Here is an 18,843-nt window from a genome sequence, read left to right as displayed (position 1 = left end):
TAATGAGGGGATGTGATCCGCTACCCAGCTACTCAGTAAGGGGCGAATTACGGATTGAGAAATAAATTAGTTAGCGGCAGCGTGTTCGATTTTCAACTATGCAAGCATAAAAGTTCTGCCGGAGTGATGCATGCGTTTTCCCTACACCAGCCATCGATTGAAAAAGATGACAAGGCCAGGTAAATTGAAATAATGAATTGATTCGTTTATTTTGCATTTTAAGTGCAGGTTGATATTTTCAGCATGATGATAAAAAATACGATAAAAATGATGATACTCAAACTCTGAACCTTTGGTTTGCCAGTCCAACAACAGAACATGTGCTCGATGAACAAATTGAGATTTAAATTATAAAAAAGAAATCCACGTACCCGATGAGACTCGAACTCACGACTCCCAATTCGCTAGACGGGCGCTTCTATTCTTTCAAGCTACGGAGTCAATCGCCAGTAGGCCTAGAACTGAACTCGATTGGTTAATTAATTAACATGGTTATCTTCTTTTCACAATCCAAACCTCCTTCGGATGGGATAAGATGAACAACAGTGTATGTGTTAGATGTCAAAATTGTCTAATAACGAGTAATTATACATAAAAACTATTAGAAACCATATATCTTTGTAAACAGGTAGCCTTACTCAACTGACAAAAAAATAATAATTAATGCTACATGTCTAACGGTTACACAATATATGTGTACCAAGAAAAATGTGCTAATCTGTCGGTTATCAATAGTTTGATCCTCTGCTAGCATCGTGACATTATAGCATATAATGTGATTGACATGTACACATGTTTTACATTAAAGTACACATGTCTGAGCACATACATAATAATCAGAACGGATTGAAAACGTTTTAACTTGTTCTTGTTTCTACTTGCAGGCTGTTGATGTTATAACAACTTTTTTTTTAAGATATCAGAGATAGCAGTTAGTACTACCCCACTAAAAAGTCCGGACTTTCTCATTTAAATTTATCTCATTCAATGGTGAGAATATACTTACCCATTAGATTTACTCTCTATGAGTTTAAATATTATTTGAAACCTAGAGACGAACCAGCCAAGGGCTGAAAGTCTCTCAAATAAAGTTAAATCAAATCAATCAATTATAATTATTTGAAACCTTCTACATGGAGTTACGGCGTTACTACGGATGACGCAAAAAGAAATTGCAGTTGTCTTCTAGATGCTACAGGGAGATGATCAAAGGCAAGCAACTTGTTTGCACTAAAGCTGAAGTACATCGAAACTTGGTGAACATCATTCAGACTTCTCATAAAGTTGCTGCTATTGCTGAATATTTGCGGGCAAAACCCAGAGATCAGGCTGATCAAATGAAGCTCTCAAATATTCATAATGAAATTTACTCGACTTTCCTGAGCATACAGTGTTTTCGTGCAAGTCACACGCTATACACATGTAAAATAGTGATTGGCAAAAGAAGTTTTTAGTTAAAAACTGTGGAAGTGCTTGTATTAGATGTAATAAAAAAATTTCAAACAAATCGATCAATTCAATTTATTCTTATTATATCTCATACACTGCCGGTGGAAGCATGTTCCATGTGCATTTTTGGAAATATTGAGATTTTGCAGCTTATGAACATGATTCATACTGTACTATCATATAGGGAAATAAAAATAGATATTTTGATCCGAAAATTGTCGAAAAAATACAACGCCGATTTGTCACATTCTAAAAAGTGGACGCATAAGCATCACGTTTCATTGCAAATCCTATGGACCATTCAAATCGCTCTAAAACAAGAAATAGTGCTCAAACTCAAAATTGGTCGATGTTATAACACGATTCAGTACCTATGCGTTATAGTTGAGGCAATTTACTTTTTTGAACTTTGGACGCGATTTTCTCGATTGTCTGTTTTTACACGTGGGACTATTATTATGCGTCCACCGGCAGTACAGTGCTCATAGAACAAGTTGCAGGCTTTGTCCCTGTAGGGACGTTACGCTGAGAAGTAAAAGAGTAAGAAGATGAAAGAAAACAGGTGTCTTGAGTTCCAGACGCACATTGAAGTTGAGAAGCTGTTTGAGAAGAATATGTATGAATAATAATATGTATGAATAATAATATGTATGAAGAAGTCACACCTCGAAATTTCAAGAGCACAAATCTGAAGAACCAAATGTCGGTATGTGCTGAAAAGTTGGTCGATTGGTGATCTGCTGGTACCAGTAAAATACCAGACACTAAAGACGTATTCGTGTCTGTCATAAAATGCAAACACATAATTGGAATTCAAAGGAATAGCATTTAACTCGATTTTATACTCACTGTTCTAGTACTTTCACCAAACTGCCCATAAACACAAAACTGTCATCTGCTGGATTTCCCATTCACATGGGACTATTATGCTTTTATGGGTAGAAAAATAAACAGAATATACAAAATATATCGTCGGAAAGTTATGCTTGCAATGGAAAAACAGTGTTTTGTCATTAATGCACTCAGCCAAATAACCTTAAGATTTCCATAAGGCTCAACTTATGAAACGGCCTTTAAACAATTCATAATGATTCGGATGAATTTCATAAGGTCACTCTATGACGTTAAATCGTCTCACAGCTTGGCTTTTATTGATGTTTAGCAACATGGTATTCCCAAGCGTCGGTAGCCGTGTGGATAAAACACGGACTCGGTGATCCCGACGTTCATGGATCGAATCCAGTCTGCATCATTTTAAGATTTTTTTGTTCTTTGCATAAGTCTATCTTATGAAATTTGTCATAGCAAGCACGATCAATTTTCATAAGGTATTCTTATGTCATCCATAAGAATTAGTTATAGCAAATTTTCATAAGGTATTTCAATGAATTTCGCTAGTTTTTTTCGCTGAGTGTGTGTTCTTCTAAAAAAAGGAAAAATATCATATTCTTTCAAAAAAAAAATTGTTCTAGACCCGCCGATAGAACTTTCTCATTTTAGTCTCAAATGAAAGAGGGGACCTTCAGCTTTCATTTGGTGGGTGTTTTAGCGATACCGATTTTTTTAAATTAATTTTGTTCTACCAGACACACCGTGTATTCTGTGCATCCTCGCCTTTGGCGCTTCCAAATCGATACTGATCTAGTTTTATTGTTTCTGTTCTATTTTGTGCTGATTATTAGGAGTTTAATCTTGCCTAGTTTGGGTAGTGATTACGTTTGGGATAGCTCAGATCAATCTTCAGCATAAAAGAACAGTAATCTTTGCAAACTTATGCAAATTGGTACAGCCCAAGTGGCATTAGTTCAAGAACCTTACTTTCGTAAGGCGAATTTCTATCTAAGAAACCTTACTACTTTCAGTAAACATGAAATGGCAAACTCACGTGTCATGCCTCGAGCATGTGTGCTTGTTAACAACGCAATCGTTGCAACATTCATCTCTGAACTAACCACTAGAGGTGTATGTGCTATCACAATCGATGTATCTGTTGGAAACGTCAACAGGAAATACGTCTATTATTCGGTTTATTTACCGCATGATGAACCATCCCCTACGGATGCTTTCAAACACGTCATCGCATACTGTACTTCAAAAGGCCTTCCGCTAATTGTTGGCAGTGATGCTAATGCTCATCATATCATCTGGAGCAGGTCAGACATTAACTTGAGAGGCTCCAGTTTGATAGAGTACTTAAGTAGTACAGATCTTGCATTACTTAACATAGGCAACCACCCAACCTTCACGGTATCTGCTAGAGACGAAGTATTAGACATAACGCTTTGCTCTAGCGCAGATTTAGTCACGAGCTGACCAATTGGCATGTGTCAGATGAAGAATCTTTATCTGACCATCGCTACATCTTGTTTGAACATGTGAATGTTACTTCGCAAACATTGCGTTTCAGGAATCCCCGGTCAACCAACTGGGATCTTTTTACTGATTTGGTTGAGGCCAAATTTCATGGATGCTCACCATCTATTGACATTCCAAGTGATTTAGATGATGAAGTTAATACTACAATGGCCTTCATCATGGAAGCTTATGAAGAAGCTTGCCCTCTGCGGTTTGTGAAGACCACAAGAGGAACCCCTTGGTGGAACTCTGATCTGGCGAAGCTCACGAAACAATGTACAAAGAGTTGGAGCAGACGACGTTCGGCTGGATCGGAGGTTTTCAGGTCGACTCGTAAGGCCTTCGGTCTGCTGAACGATCCGGCTGGAAAAACCTTTGTACAAATGTTTCCAGTCTGAGTGAAGCCTCTAAGGATTTTCAAGTGAACGAGCTTCGTTGGCGAAACGGTGATTTAACTTCCTCTGATGAGGAAGTTTTGGAATGTTCATTCAGTACACTCTTCCCCGGATGTGTGGATATTACATCTTCGAGTTGTTGTCTTTTTCTTGCAGTTATGACTCTCTGGCTTCGGCTCGGAGTATCATAACTTTAGAATTGATTGAGTGGGTACTGAATAGCTATGCTGCTTTCAAATCTCCTGGGGCAGATGGGATTTATCATATTTTGCTTCAGAAGGTATTTGGTTATTTCAAACTTGTTTTGAAAAAAAAAACTTTTTGTTTCGAGTTTTGCTACAGGTTATATTCCCAAATTCAGGCGGGATATTATTCCGAAAGTGGGTCGTGCGTCGTATGAAGAAGCAAAGAGCTTCAGACCTATCAGCTGGACCTCTTTTCTTCTGAAATGCTTAGAACGCATTGTCGATCATCACATCCGTGATGTTCATCTGGCCAATGTGCCTCTTCATGTGAACCAACATGCTTACCAATCTGGAAAGTCCACTGTGACTCTTTTACACAAAGTTGTTTACGATATCGAGAAGGCATTCGCTCAAAAGCAGTCCTGCTTGGGTGTTTTCTTAGATATCGAGGGTGCATTTGCCAATGTGCCTTTTGATGCCATATTGGAAGCCGCACGGGGTCATGGTATCTCCAATGATTTCCAATTGGATTCACCAAACGCTCAAAAACCGACATCTCTTCTCGACATTGCGTCAAGCGGCGATTATGAAATTGAGTGTTTGTGGATGCCCTCAAGGGGGAGTCTTATCACCACTTTTGTGGAATATCGTAGCAGATACGCTATTGAGGCAACTCAATAATAGCGGTTTTCCCACCTATGGTTTTGCCGACGAATACCTAACATTGTAAGTGGGTATGTGCATCAGCACCCTTTTCGACCTGATGCAAAACGCTTGAGGGTTGGGGTCGTCAATATGGTCTTTAGGTAAATCCGAGTAATACATCTATCTATAATCTTTTTACGGAAAAGCGAACCCGTAATGGCGTTCAACCTTTACGTCTCTTTGATTCTGAAATCGATCTGACTGAACAGGTAAAGTACGTTGGAGTCATTCTTGATTCCAAGCTTTCCTGGACACCGCACATTGAGTTCAGAATCAAGAAAGCTTGTATGGCCTTCGGGCAATGCCGGCGTACTTTTGGTACAACTTGGAGTCTAAAACCCAAGTATGTATATCAAATGGATTTACACCACTGTTATTCGTCCAATATTGGCTTATGGATGTCTTGTGTGGTGGCAAAAGGGCGAAGTGAATCAAAATTACTTACTGCCTACTCAGTTTGCTAGAGGAAACTCCTGTGAACCGCAGTTCAACACACAACTCGTTGTTTCCAGTTTTGGTGGAAAGTTGTCCTTGCTCCGAGTGATCTTACAATTGCTTGTAATTTTCCATATAGGACATTTTCCACGGAATTCCCTTCCCGGGAAGAGTGGACATCTGGATATCTTGAGAGAAGTATTTCAGGCGGCATCGTATGTTACACTGATGACTCCCTTCTCAAAGGTCGAGCAGGTGCTGGTGTTTATTCTCGTGAGCTAAGGCTGTATCAGTCTTACTCACTTAGTAGACACTGCACCGTTTTTCAATCCGCAATCTTTGCTCTTATGTGCGGAATGCAATCAACACTTCAGCAGCGCGTAATGGCAAGGTAATATACTTCTGTTCAGATAGCCAGGCTGCTATTAATTTTTTGGACCACTCTATATGAAAATTGGTCACCCTAATGACGAAATAAAAAAATACGGGTTTCATTATTTCCGAAGAACTACAAGCCCACCAAGTTTCACGACAATCGGAGATGCACTATATCGTTTTTCTATGGAATGGCTGAATTAAAGCCACCAGGTTATTCTGTCTTTCGGATAAGTACCTGTCCACTCCAATTTTCTTTGCTTTACCTTTCATCAATTTTCTGGATATTTTTTGTCTACAACGAATCGACAAAACATCATAACTCACCTGTAAAGAGAAGAGAAAAGGTTGGATTAGCTATCATTGTTCAATTACTAATTGTTCAAAGAAAGTTGAAAAGTAGTCATTAGAAGTAAACCATGCAAAACAGAGATTTTTTTTACTTAAATTAGCTTAAAAGGACAAACTGAGTAAATGGTGGTTCCGTCGCGATTGATCCGAAATAGTTTAAATGGGTTGTGCAATGTATTGCGAAACCCCTTTAGGGTTGAAGTACTCCATATAGCTTGGGTACTCGATTTACTCAACCGAGAATAACTGTACTTCTATTGTTTTATACAGCGATTTCTAGAAGACAAATCTGACACATACACAAAAAAAACAGAAATGATAACGATGATGATTTTATGACGCTGTTTTATGATTTTATGACTCAGCATGTATCATGATGTTGGAAATATTGACATAAGAATAGATTTGTCGTAACGGTTTAGGCAACCAAGGTTTTTTAAATAAAAAGGTAAGAAATATTTATGAAAATCTTAGATATCGTCATGATATTATGACTCGTAGTGGCATATCTTAACATTTCATGATCTTTTCGTCATGAATTCGGAAACGGGTTCTTCCGTTTCAGGCTCACCATTTTCGTACTTACAACCAATAATCTACTCAGTCTACATGCTAATAACATTCGTGTAGATGTTTCGTCGTCGCACAGCTCCGAAAATCTAATTCTTGCGACAGATACTGTTATCTGCTTCAAATGGCCATATAATGCCGCCTAATGTCTCATTACTTTAATGACCGCGAAACGTTCTTTAATTTTAGCAAATCGGGTCGCATCACTTGCCCCTTCCACACGGCTTCCAATCGTTTTTTTATGGATTTCGTCGCTCTTGTCGTCGCCTCTTCCAATTGCTGTACGTTATATAACTCGAGCTTTAAATACTTGTGAGCCAATCTGTTATGTATCGCTATTCTGGGAATGCAAAAAAAAGTCTGATAAGAACTCCGACGACGACGACGCGCTTCTCTCCCGTTATAGCCTTCGGAAGCAATGAGCGTAAAAATTATCGATGATGACGTACGGCGGAAACACAACAACCATACCCGACCAGCAGCGTGCTTTGCGAATTCCTATGGTGTGGTGCGATGATATTGCGTTGTGTGGCCTGGCCACCATATGTTTCGGGAAGTTCGCCGCCCGGTCGATGACTACGGCTTCTGCCTGCCCCGTCCCATCATCATCGTCACCGACCGCAGACTATTGAAAGCTTTTTGGAGCGTGCTGCGGTGCGGTTTCGGCTTCCATTATAACTTACCGGGATGATTCCAAGCTATTCCTGCGTTGACGTTCGTTGTAGGTACGAACCAGCGCCGCGTCAGTTCGCTGTCGTTGAGCTTGTCGATAACGCTTTGCCGGAAAAGGATTTGGATGGGATTTCGCACCCCACCCAGCACTTACCTTCAGTTGTATTGAACACTCAGGCACAGCTACCGGAGTGTAATACCTACATGAAATGGGTGAAGACTGACGAGTTGAACAGCTGTGATTAATGGGAACATATCGACAACGACGACGACGGCGGCCACGGCCTGCGTGACGCGTGGACCAAATCGGAACGTTAGGTATGCTACCGCCGCCCGCCGTGGCATTGATGGGTTTCAATTGGTATTTGTGTAGGTGTCGGTTGTATGTAGGAGGTTAAGAATGGCGAAATCAGTCACTGAGAAAGCCCTATTACGACGGACGGGTGGATTAAATGTAGATGAATGGGTTCCGCTCAGAATGGATACGGTGGTTTCGGTAGCGATGAATGGATTGATGAAACATTAGGTCTGTTCAATGTGCAATGTCCGAATAACACTGCGTCTCCCGATATTTAATACAGGTGAGCTCGTTTCATTCCACTTCTTCTATCCATATTTATGTTGCACCTTTTACCGGTTCTATAACATTTACCCGAAAACCATTTACCCGAAAGACATTTACCCGAATGACATTTACCCGAACGTCATTTACCCGAATGCGACAAATACCCGAATGCGACAAATACCCGAATGCGACATTTACCCGAATACGACATTTACCCGAATACGACATTTACCCGAAAAATAAAAAAAAAATGTGTACTTGATCCCCATATGAATTTTCAATAATAAATATGTTATGGCCCGGTATCATATAGCAGGCTTTGGTTAGACCTAATAATAATCAGACTGAGTGATCATCAAGCACTCTGCTACAGGACTAAACTGGCTGTCCCAATGCTATTTTAATCAAAGGATTTTTGTTGATATTCTGTTCTTTTACGGCTCCATCCAATTAGCCCGAACGCCAATCCGAATCAATCAGGAGGTCGCCCAAAAAAATGCAAAATTAGCTACTTATATACACGGTCACAAACTGGCAGCCATACCGCAAGTATTATCCACTTCTTCTAAGATTTGCCTTCTTTTTAAAATAGGCTGTTCTCTCGAATTTCCATTGTCCACCCGTGAACTGTTGATGAGTTGGTCAGCTGGTACTGACTAAACTGGTAATTTCTCCATAGAAAGTATTCATTCTTTTCATAAGAGGCTACTTTTTCGAGTTGGAGTTGAAATGTTATTTAGTTTGTTGCGGACGAACTACTAACTCCATAGGAGACCCGTGAATCCATCTTTCTACCTATATCCTTTAGGGAACTATTATACTTATCTATCGGGGTGATGACCCATTCGGGGAAATGGCTTTTGGAATAATGTCCTATTCGAGGTTATGATGGCATTCGGGGTAAGGGGGTAGAGTTTCTTTAACAGACATAGTATCACTGTGTTGTTTTGTGGCCAAACTATTACTTATCCTTCGGAGATTTTCCCTTCTTCTCTTCAAAGGCTGTTCTTTCGAGTTACACTGCTGCATATTTTGTTGGCGTTCTAACTACTAACTGCACAACAAATATTGTTGCTGTACAATAGAAGAATAAGCCATTCATAAGCTTAATTTTTGTAATTTTGATTGAATAAGCTGTTACGCATATAAGTTTTGTCCTTGTTTAGATTATATGATGTTCTCTTAAACTACACTCTTACATGATTGAGTGATGGATTCCAAGTCTACATCTAAGATTTTTTCCTTCTTTTAATAATGGGATGTTCTGTTTGGTGAACAATCTGCAAACTTTTCTATCAAATATTATTTTCTAATAATATGTTGATTTTCCGAGGACTGTTTTCTAATCGTTTCGAACTTATGACCATTTGGCCTACAAACAGAGATTTCCCCTTCTTTAAATCATAAACTGTTCTTTGCTTATCAAAAGAACAGCATATGAATCAAAGAAGGGTAAATATCTAGAGTAAACGCTTACAGTGTTAACATAACAAAGGTAAGCTGCAGTTATGAGTTTTATTCAAGCATATGCCCTGTGAATTCCTATCGCAGATCATTTCAGGGAAAATTTGATAAAATGGGCTCTTGAGGAACTTGATTTTCAAAATGCTTTTCTGATCCACAATACAAAATAATACATGCACTTTTTAAATTGAACAAAATAAGTGAACTTTATTCACAAAATCATAATTTGTGCAAAGTAATAAACTATTCGGGTAAATGTCGCATTCGGGTAAGTGTCGCATTCGGGTAAGTGTTGCATTCGGGTAAATGTCGCATTCGGGTAAATGTCGCATTCGGGTATTTGGCATTCGGGTATATGTTACATTCGGGTAAATGGTTTTCGGGTAAATGTCTTTCGGGTAAATGGTTTTCGGGTAAATGTTATAGAACCCCTTTTACCAATGCAGCCTACCATAACGTTGCACCAGGAGATCACCACAGCAGACGGGATCGCACGGGCCTTTTGTGGCTCCAAATGATCAAACTGCGCCCACAATTTTTCATCATCAACAATGTATAGTACTGGCGGCCGCCACGGAACAACCTTGAGCGATTGAAGCGACCGGATGTATCCTCAGCATATCCACAGATTCTCGAGAGGTAGCTTGATTTGCTCTCTCTAGTAGACCTGTGCGCCGACTTTATTTTGCTCGGCGGCGGCGTAATCAAAATTTGATCATAATGTCAACATTGGCAAAACAAAGAAGTTGCCATTAAGCTTTAGAGTTTGTAGTCTGAGCTTTTTCATGACCATTATGATGACACAAACTATTACGTTTTAGTGAATACCTTTTTTATTTCTGTTCGGGTCCGTCACTGCGACTAGTGATTAGATCCCTACCTTCATTTCGCGCCCCTCCAACTACTTGCAGGCACGCTTCGACAGTTCCACGAAAATCGAGGTGAGAACAGATATTACCCGCATCCTTAGTGTAGTGCATGTTGCATTTTTACATTGCTAATGAAGGGAACTACACTGTCCATTTTGCTACAGTTGTTGTTATGTTTTCTTAGAATCTTCAGAAGCTATCCAATTTGATAATATGGTCGCACTATTTACACTGAGGAATTCCCGAATGATTTCAGGGAGGAATCTAAGAAGGAATTCCAGGATGAGCCTTAAAGAAACTTCTGGAAGAATCCATGAAGAAACTTCTGTATCTTTGCAGGAACTGCTGTATGAGACCCTGAAGGAACTTCTGCAGAAATCTTCAAGAATCTTTCTTATAGAGAGATCGCTGTAGAAACAATTTCTGAAGAAATCTCTTACTGGAGCTTTCGAGGAACTTCAGAAGGAAATCCAGGAAAAATCAGGCGGAGGAATCCCTGAGAAAATTCTAGAAGGAATTTCCAAAAGAATTCGACGAGGAATCCCCGGAGGAATTCTGTGAACGATCCCCGAAGGAATTCCAAATAAATCTCCGAAGAAATTCTAAGAGGAATAACCAAAGAAATTGAAAGAAGGAATCCCCGACGGAATATCAGGAGAAATCCCTGAAAGAATTTTAGTAGGAATCCTCGAAGGAAGAACTCCTCAGAAGAAACCCCCATGAGGAATTCCCGGAAGAATTCTGTGAGGGATTCAAGGACTTCCATGAGGAATTTCCGAGGAAAATCGAAGGAATTCCAAGAATTTGAAGAGGAATCCATAAAAAAAGTCCAGGAGAAATCCCCAAAGGCATTTCAGGAAGAATTTTCAAAGGGAATCAAGAAGGAATCCCCAAAAAATTTTTGGAAGGAACCATCGAAAAATATCCAGGAGGAATCTTCAAAGGAATTCCAGGAAAAATCCTCGGAGGAATTCCATGAGGAACCGCTGGATGAATTTGAAAAGGAATCCTCGAAGGATTTTTTGGAGGAATCCCCAGAGCATTCAAGAAGCAATCCCCGAAATAATTTTAGGAGGAATCTTTGAATTAATTCCAGGAGAAATCCCGGAAGAAATTACAGGAGATATCCCAGCAGGATCCCAGGGGGAAGCCCTGAAGGAATTCTGGGGGAATCTCCGAAAGATTTTCAAGCGGAATACTGGAATAGGAAATCCAGAAGGAATTCTAAAGCGGAATCCCCATAGGATATCCAGGAGGAATTCTCCGGAGGAATTCCAGGAGAAATCCACGAAAGATGTCTAGGAAAAATCTCCAAAGGAATTACAGAAGGAAACCCGAAAGGAAAATCAGGAAGACTCTTGTGGAAATTCCATAAGAAATCCCTGAAGGAAATCAAGGAGGAGCCTTCGAAGGAATCCTAAGAGGAATCATCAAATACATTCCAGGAGGAAACCCGAAGGAAATTCAGGAGAAATCCACGACAGAATATCAGGAGAACTCTCCGAAAGAATTTCAGAAGGAGTGTATGAAGGAAGTCCAGAAGGAATCCCCGAAAGAATTCCAGGATGAATCTCCGAAAATTGTCCAGGAGGAATCTCTAAATGAAGTCCAGGAGGACACCCCTAAAAAAATCTAGGAAGAAACCCTGAAGAAATTCCAAGAGGAAGCCCCGAAAGAATTCGAGGAGAAATCTTCGAAGGAATTCCAGGAGGAATCTCCGAAGAAATTACAGGAGAAATTTCTGCAGGCATTCCAGGGGGAATTGCCGTAGGAATTCCGGTAGGCATCTCCGAAGGATTTCCAGGCGGAATCGTCGAAGGATTTTCAGCGGATTCTCCAAAGGGTAATTCTCGCTGAGACCGGCCCCCTATTTACACCTCGTATTCAAAAATGTTTAAGATGGCGATTTTCTGACAGTCCTCGCTAAAAATTGAGGAAAATGCATTTGGTTACTCAAATTGATGGGGGGAATTTATGGAGAAAACGTGGCTTAATTTACAAAACGGCAGATAACTTTTGAAAGAGGAAAAAGACATCTCAAATTTTTTGATATGTTATGTATAAATGTCTCAGCTTTCAATTGATGCAAAAGTTTTGAAAATCGGTGGTTGCCATCATTGTGAAAAATATGTTTTGGTATAAAAATCCAAGATGGCGGCCAAAATAAATATGGTCGACCCAACTTTTTATAATTGCAAATAGTAGCTCTATCTTTCCTCTTTCCAACAACAATTAGTTTTGAGGGTTTTTTTTTTTGTGAGAAACTTTCGAGTTGTAACGGTTTAAATGAGCCACCGTTTGACCAAAATCGAGGGATCTGCAAAAATTGTTGTGATTCTAACTAACGGGGGCCCTTCAATTTCAGTAACCAAATGCATTTTCCTCAGTTTTTAGCGAGGACTTTCAGAAAATCGCCACCTTAAACATGTTTGAAGACAAGATGTAAATGGTGGGCCGGTCTCAGCGAGAATTGACCAAATGGCATTTTTTCGGGTAGGAGGAAGGATTTGCAAGAGGTATCCTCTAAAGAACCACTGGATGAATTCCAGAGGGAAATCCTGGAAACCCTGAAAAATACATGTAAAAAGTCCATGGAAGTTCCCTCAAGAATATCTTTGAGATATTCTTGATTATAATCCTAAGGAAATTATTGCAGGCACTTCTACCAGATTCCTTGATGAAACTCCTGTAGGAATTCCTGTATGACCTCTTGTGGAAATCTCTGATATACACACTAAGAACAAATCAACGACTTCGGTAATGTTTACCGAAATCTCAAACGTTAAGTTTGTTTTACAGAAAAACAAATCGGTAAAGCTTGCAACTTCTACTGAACTTCGTTAGAGTTTGACAGATAAACGATAACATTTTACCGAAATTTTGTATTTTTTTACAGAATTTCGGTAAAAATTCATCACCGAACGCTCAGCGGTTGAGATTTAGGTAAAAATTACCGAACGCGATTAGCTGTGTAACTCCTGGAGACATCCGTGAGTCGTCCTAGAAAAATCTCAATCTACAATCTCGAGGAATCCCCTAAGGATATCCTGAGGGAACTGTTATATAGGAATCCCTGAGTAAACTTCTGAGGGAATCCCTAAATACTTCTAGAGGTATCCTTCGATGCTCCTATAAGATTCTCTGAAGGAACTCCTGGAGTGATTTCTGATGGAGCTTCGGTAGGAATCCCTGAAGAAATTCTGGAGGAATCTCTGAAGCAACATCTGCAAGAATCTCTGAACCTCCTGGAGGAATCACTGAAGGAACTCCCGAAATAATTTCTGTAAGAATCTCTGAAGGGATTTCTGGAAGGACATCTGAGCGAACTCCTGTTGAAATAGCTTAGGGAACTTCTGAAGAAATTCCTAATGAACAAATGGAGGCATCCATGAATCTTCGTGGAGCTATTAGGGAGAACTCTGAATGAACTCCTGGAGAGATCACCGAAGGAACTTCTGGAGCAATCCTTGAAAGAACTCCTGTACGAATCTCTGGGAAATTTGCATGAGGCATCTCGAAGAAATTCCAAAAGGAATCGGTGGAGGAATTTCAGGAGGGATTCTTGAAGAAATTCCATGAGGGATGCCAGAAGGAATTCCTGTAAGAACCCTTGATGAAACCCCAGGAGTGATTCCTGAAGGATCTCCTTGAGCGAACGTTAGGAGAAATCCCTTGTTGAAATTTTATAGGAATTACTGAAGGGTCACCTGGAGGAATCTCTAAGAGAACTCCTGGACTAGTTCCCAAAAAAAGTCCTGTAGGAATTCCTGAAGGAAATCTCAGACCAACCTCTGCAGAACTTCCTCTGGGAATCCCTGAATGATCTGCTGGAGAATCTCTGATGCATCTCTAAGAGGCATCCCTGACTCCTCCCGGAAAAAGTCTGAAGGAACTCCTGAAGTTTTCCCTGAAGGTACTCCTGTCGAGATCTTTTTGAGAGATCTTCTGAAAATAGTCAATGATGCTCCTGGAGGCATCACTGAATAATTTTTGGAGGAATTCCTGGTTAATCTCCTGAGGGCATCACTGAATCGTTCTCGAAGAATCTCAGAAGAAACTTCTGGAGAGATGTGAGTGATGAGTAATGAATGAAATCTAATGAAAAGTTAAAAAAAAAGTTTAAAAGTTTTCGTATTTGAATGGATGAAATTCGATTTGAATTTCTTCAGAAGTTCCTTATAAAAGTCTCCTGCAGAGTTTGTCTGAAACAATAGAAAGGAAAAAAAAATAGGCAGACTAAAATTCCATTGACCAGACACCAAATGTACTGTTTTAAATTTTAATATCATCATGTTTTTTTTATTGATATTCTCTTAACAGTATTAATTCCAAAATACGATCCGTTTTTGGATAATCTCATGGTAATCTGCTAGAGATTGGTTTTGACTAGCGTCTAGAAGTCTAGAACTGCAAAAGTACTTACTTACCGATCAGGATAAGGCCGGGGTGGCCTCTGCTGTACATAGTAGCCGTCTCCATTCCACTCGGACCCATGGCTGTTTGTCTCCAGTTCCGCACTCTGCGTAGGGTCCGCAGATCGTCCTCCACTTGGTCGACCCACCTAGCTCGCTGCGCTCCACGTCTTCTTGTACCGGTCGGATGACTCTCGAGAACCATTTTAGTCGGGTTGCTATCCGACATCCTGATGACGTGACCCGACCACCGTAGCCTCCCGATTTTCGCGGTATGGACGCGATGGTTCATTCGCCTTCTCCAAGTCCCGTCTTCCATCTGCACTCCGCCGTAGATGGTACGCAACACCTTCCGTTCGAAAACTCCAAGGGCGCGTTGGTCCTCTGCACGTAGGGTCCATGTTTCGTGCCCATAGAGGACGACCGGTCTAATCAGCGTTTTGTAGATGGTTAACTTCGTGTTACGGCGAACTTTATTCGATCGTAGAGTTCTGCGGAGTCCAAAGTAAGAACGATTTCCTGCCACAATGCGCCTCTGAATTTCTCTGCTGGTGTCGTTGTCGTCGGTCACCAGTGAGCCCAAGTACACGAATTCTTCAACCGCCTCGATTTCATCACCGTCGATATGAATTCGGGGTGGCGGGCGCGGTGATTGCTCCCTGGAGCCCTTTGCCATCATGTACTTTGTTTTCGACACATTAATGACTAATCCGATTCGCCTGGCTTCACTCTTTAGTCGGATGTACGTTTCCGCCATCGTCTCAAATTTACGAGCAATAATATCAATATCATCGGCGAAACCAAGCAGCTGAAAGGACTTCGTGAAAATCGTCCCACTCGTGTTTATCCCCGCTCTTCTTATTACACCCTCCAAAGCAATGTTGAACAGCAAGCACGAAAGACCATCACCTTGCCGTAACCCTCTGCGAGATTCGAAGGGACTCGAGAGTGTCCCTGATACTCGAACTACGCACATCACTCGATCCATCGTCGCCTTGATCAACCGTATCAGTTTATCCGGGAATCCGTATTCGTGCATAATCTGCCATAGCTGTTCTCGATCGATTTGAAATCGATGAACAAGTGATGTGTGGGCACGTTGTATTCGCGGCATTTCTGCAACACCTGGCGGATGGCGAACATCTGGTCCGTTGTAGCGCGTTCACCCATGAATCCAGCCTGATATTGTCCCACGAACTCCCTTGCAATCGGTGATAGACGGCGGCATAAAATTTGGGAGAGTATCTTGTAGGCAGCGCTCAGTAGTGTGATCGCACGGTAGTTCCCGCAATCCAACTTGTCGCCCTTTTTGTAGATGGGACACACGATACCTTCCATCCATTCCTCCGGTAATACTTCCTCCTCCCAAATCTTGGTAATGACCCAGTGTAGTGCTCTCACCAGTGCTTCTCCACCGTATTTTAGAAGCTCGCTCGGTAGTTAATCTGCTCCAGCGGCTTTGTTGTTTTTCAACCGGCCAACCTCCTCCTCAATCTCTTGAAGGTCAGGGGCCAGAAGTCTTTCGTCCTGTGCACATACTCCTAGATCTGTTACCACGCCACCTTCGGTACTTGCAACGTCGCCATTGAGGTGCTCATCGTAATGCTGCCGCCACCTCTCGACCACCTCACGCTCGCTCGTGAGAATATTCCCGTGATTATCTCGGCACATGTCGGCTTGTGGCACAAAGCCTCTGCGCGAGCGGTTCAGCTTCTCGTAGAACTTTCGTGTGTCCTTAGCGCGGTACAGCTCTTCCATCGCTTCGCGATCTCTTTCTTCCTGCTGGCGCTTCTTCATCCGGAAGACTGAGTTCTGCCTGTTCCGCGACTGTTTGTAACGTGCCTCATCCGCTCTCGCACGGTGTTGCAGCATTCTCGCCCATGCTGCATTCTTCTCGTTTTTCAACTGTTCACATTCGCCGTCGTACCAGTCGTTTCTGTGATTCGGAGTCGCGAAGCCTAGTGCTGTAGCCGAGGTACTACCTATGGCGGATCGGATGTCCCTCCAGCCAACTTCAAGTGTGGCTGCGCCAAGCTGCTCTTCCGTTGGTAGGGCCACTGCTAACTGCTGCGCGTAGTCTTGAGCCACTTCTACGTTACGAAGTTGCTCGATGTTGAGCCGCGGCGTTCGACTTCGACGCGTGGTGATAACTGTCGAAAGTTTTGAGCGCATGCATACAGCGACTAAGTAGTGATCCGAATCTATATTCGCACTGCGGTATGTGCGGACATTGGTTATATCCGAAAAGAATTTACCGTCGATTAGAACGTGGTCGATTTGGTTTTCTGTTTGATGGTCGGGTGATCTCCAGGTGGCTTTGTGGATATCTTTGCGGGGGAAGAAGGTGCTTCGGACTACCATACCACGGGAGGCTGCAAAGTTTACGCATCGCTGGCCGTTATCATTCGATATGGCGTGCAGGCTGTTTCGCCCGATTACCGGTCTGTACATTTCCTCCCTTCCTACCTGCGCGTTCATGTCGCCGACAAGGATTTTCACGTCACGCGGCGAGCAACCATCGTATGTTTGCTCTTACTGCGCGTAGAACGCTTCTTTCTCGTCATCGGGTCTCCCTTCGTGTGGGCAGTGGACGTTGATGATGCTGTAGTTGAAGAAACGGCCCTTAACTCTCAACATGCACATCCTTGCGTTGATCGGCTGCCACCCGATCACACGTTGTCGCATCTTGCCCAACACTATAAATCCTGTTCCCAGTTCATTGGTGGTGCCACAGCTTTGGTAGAAGGTAGCCGCTCGATGCCCGCTTTTCCACACTTTCTGTCCAGTCCAACAAAGTTCCTGCAACGCCACGATGTCGAAGTTGCGGGGATGTAGTTCGCCGTAGATTATCCTGTCACATCCTGCGAAACCTAGTGACTTGCAATTCCATGTTCCAAGTTTCCAATCGTAGTCCTTATTTCGTCGCGTGGGTCTTTGCCGATTGTATCGAGTCGTATTTTCTCCTATGTTATTCGCAATGGGGATTTTTACGGGTGGCTTATTGGGCCTACGCCAACACTCCTGTCTCGCCGGAGGGCCATCGTGCCAGTTCTGTTTAACGTTCCAACCAACACTGGGACGACCACGCTGATGGGGCTACCACCTTGGATCTAGCTGGGCGTGGTGCAGCGTTTCTTACTCAGCCGCTGGATGCCAGAACAGACGCTGTTTGAGCCGCACCTCCTTGGTGAACAGACACTCGGATCGTACCTCCTCAATCTAGCTGAAGTCAGAAGGACAACAGTGCCCAGGCTGCACTACCAGCTAAGCACACAACTCTTAGCTGGCGGTCTTTGTCATCGCTTGACCCGTGGAAGCATGAGGTAGGAACTTGTGAGGACCACAGCTATATTGGACGCTCTCCTTATCGACTCACCGTTTTGCACCGTTTTTGACTTTACTGGACCAATAACCTCTTGGAATAATACACGTCTGTACGTAATGGGGGTTGAAAAACTACCCGCATAGTTGTGAACAAAATGCGTACTGTCCCACATGTTGTCCACAACCACTAGCCACTATTCCCCAACAATATGACATAATACCCACCATCACTTCAAATCGTAGTGTTATTATATTGTAGTATACCACATGATAAATTGTAATGGGCTATTCCACAATATGACGAATAGGCTGTTAAGTTAGGTTACAATAAAAAATCGACGATTTTCTCGAACAAAATTTTCGCAATATGATAAGCCAAGTTGTTATTATATTGTTCATTTTTTGCAACGATAATTGCAAGATATATTGTTGTAAAATTGTTAAACTATATATGTGGCAGAAAATTTTAACATCAAATGAAAATGTTCATTTATAGTGCTGTATGCTTAAATCAACAGCACACTGTATTGTTCGTGTATTTTTACCTTGAAGATAACCATGCAGCTCAACCTGTAATGCATGCATATATTCTGTGTACACATAGCATGCATTACTCTTAATCAGGTAATAAAGTTGAGTTTTAGATTTATAATTTGAATGTGAAACTATTTTGCTTTTCTATTTTGAATCATCTTAAAAAATTGTTGGTGCTTATGT

The 18,843-nt window shown here is 41.7% G+C and overlaps 1 protein-coding gene across 9 annotated transcripts in view; it reads right to left on the bottom strand.

Moving 5' to 3' along the window:
• LOC109403214 (protein alan shepard) overlaps window positions 1–18,843 on the bottom strand; it is a 789,956-nt gene that overhangs the window by 172,062 nt on the left and 599,051 nt on the right. The window lies entirely within an intron of this gene.

Source organism: Aedes albopictus, chromosome 2, assembly GCF_035046485.1.
Source record: "Aedes albopictus strain Foshan chromosome 2, AalbF5, whole genome shotgun sequence".
NCBI classification, from domain to species: Eukaryota; Metazoa; Arthropoda; class Insecta; order Diptera; family Culicidae; genus Aedes; species Aedes albopictus.
Note: the sequence above shows the minus strand (reverse complement) of the source record. Positions and strands in the feature narration are given on the sequence as shown.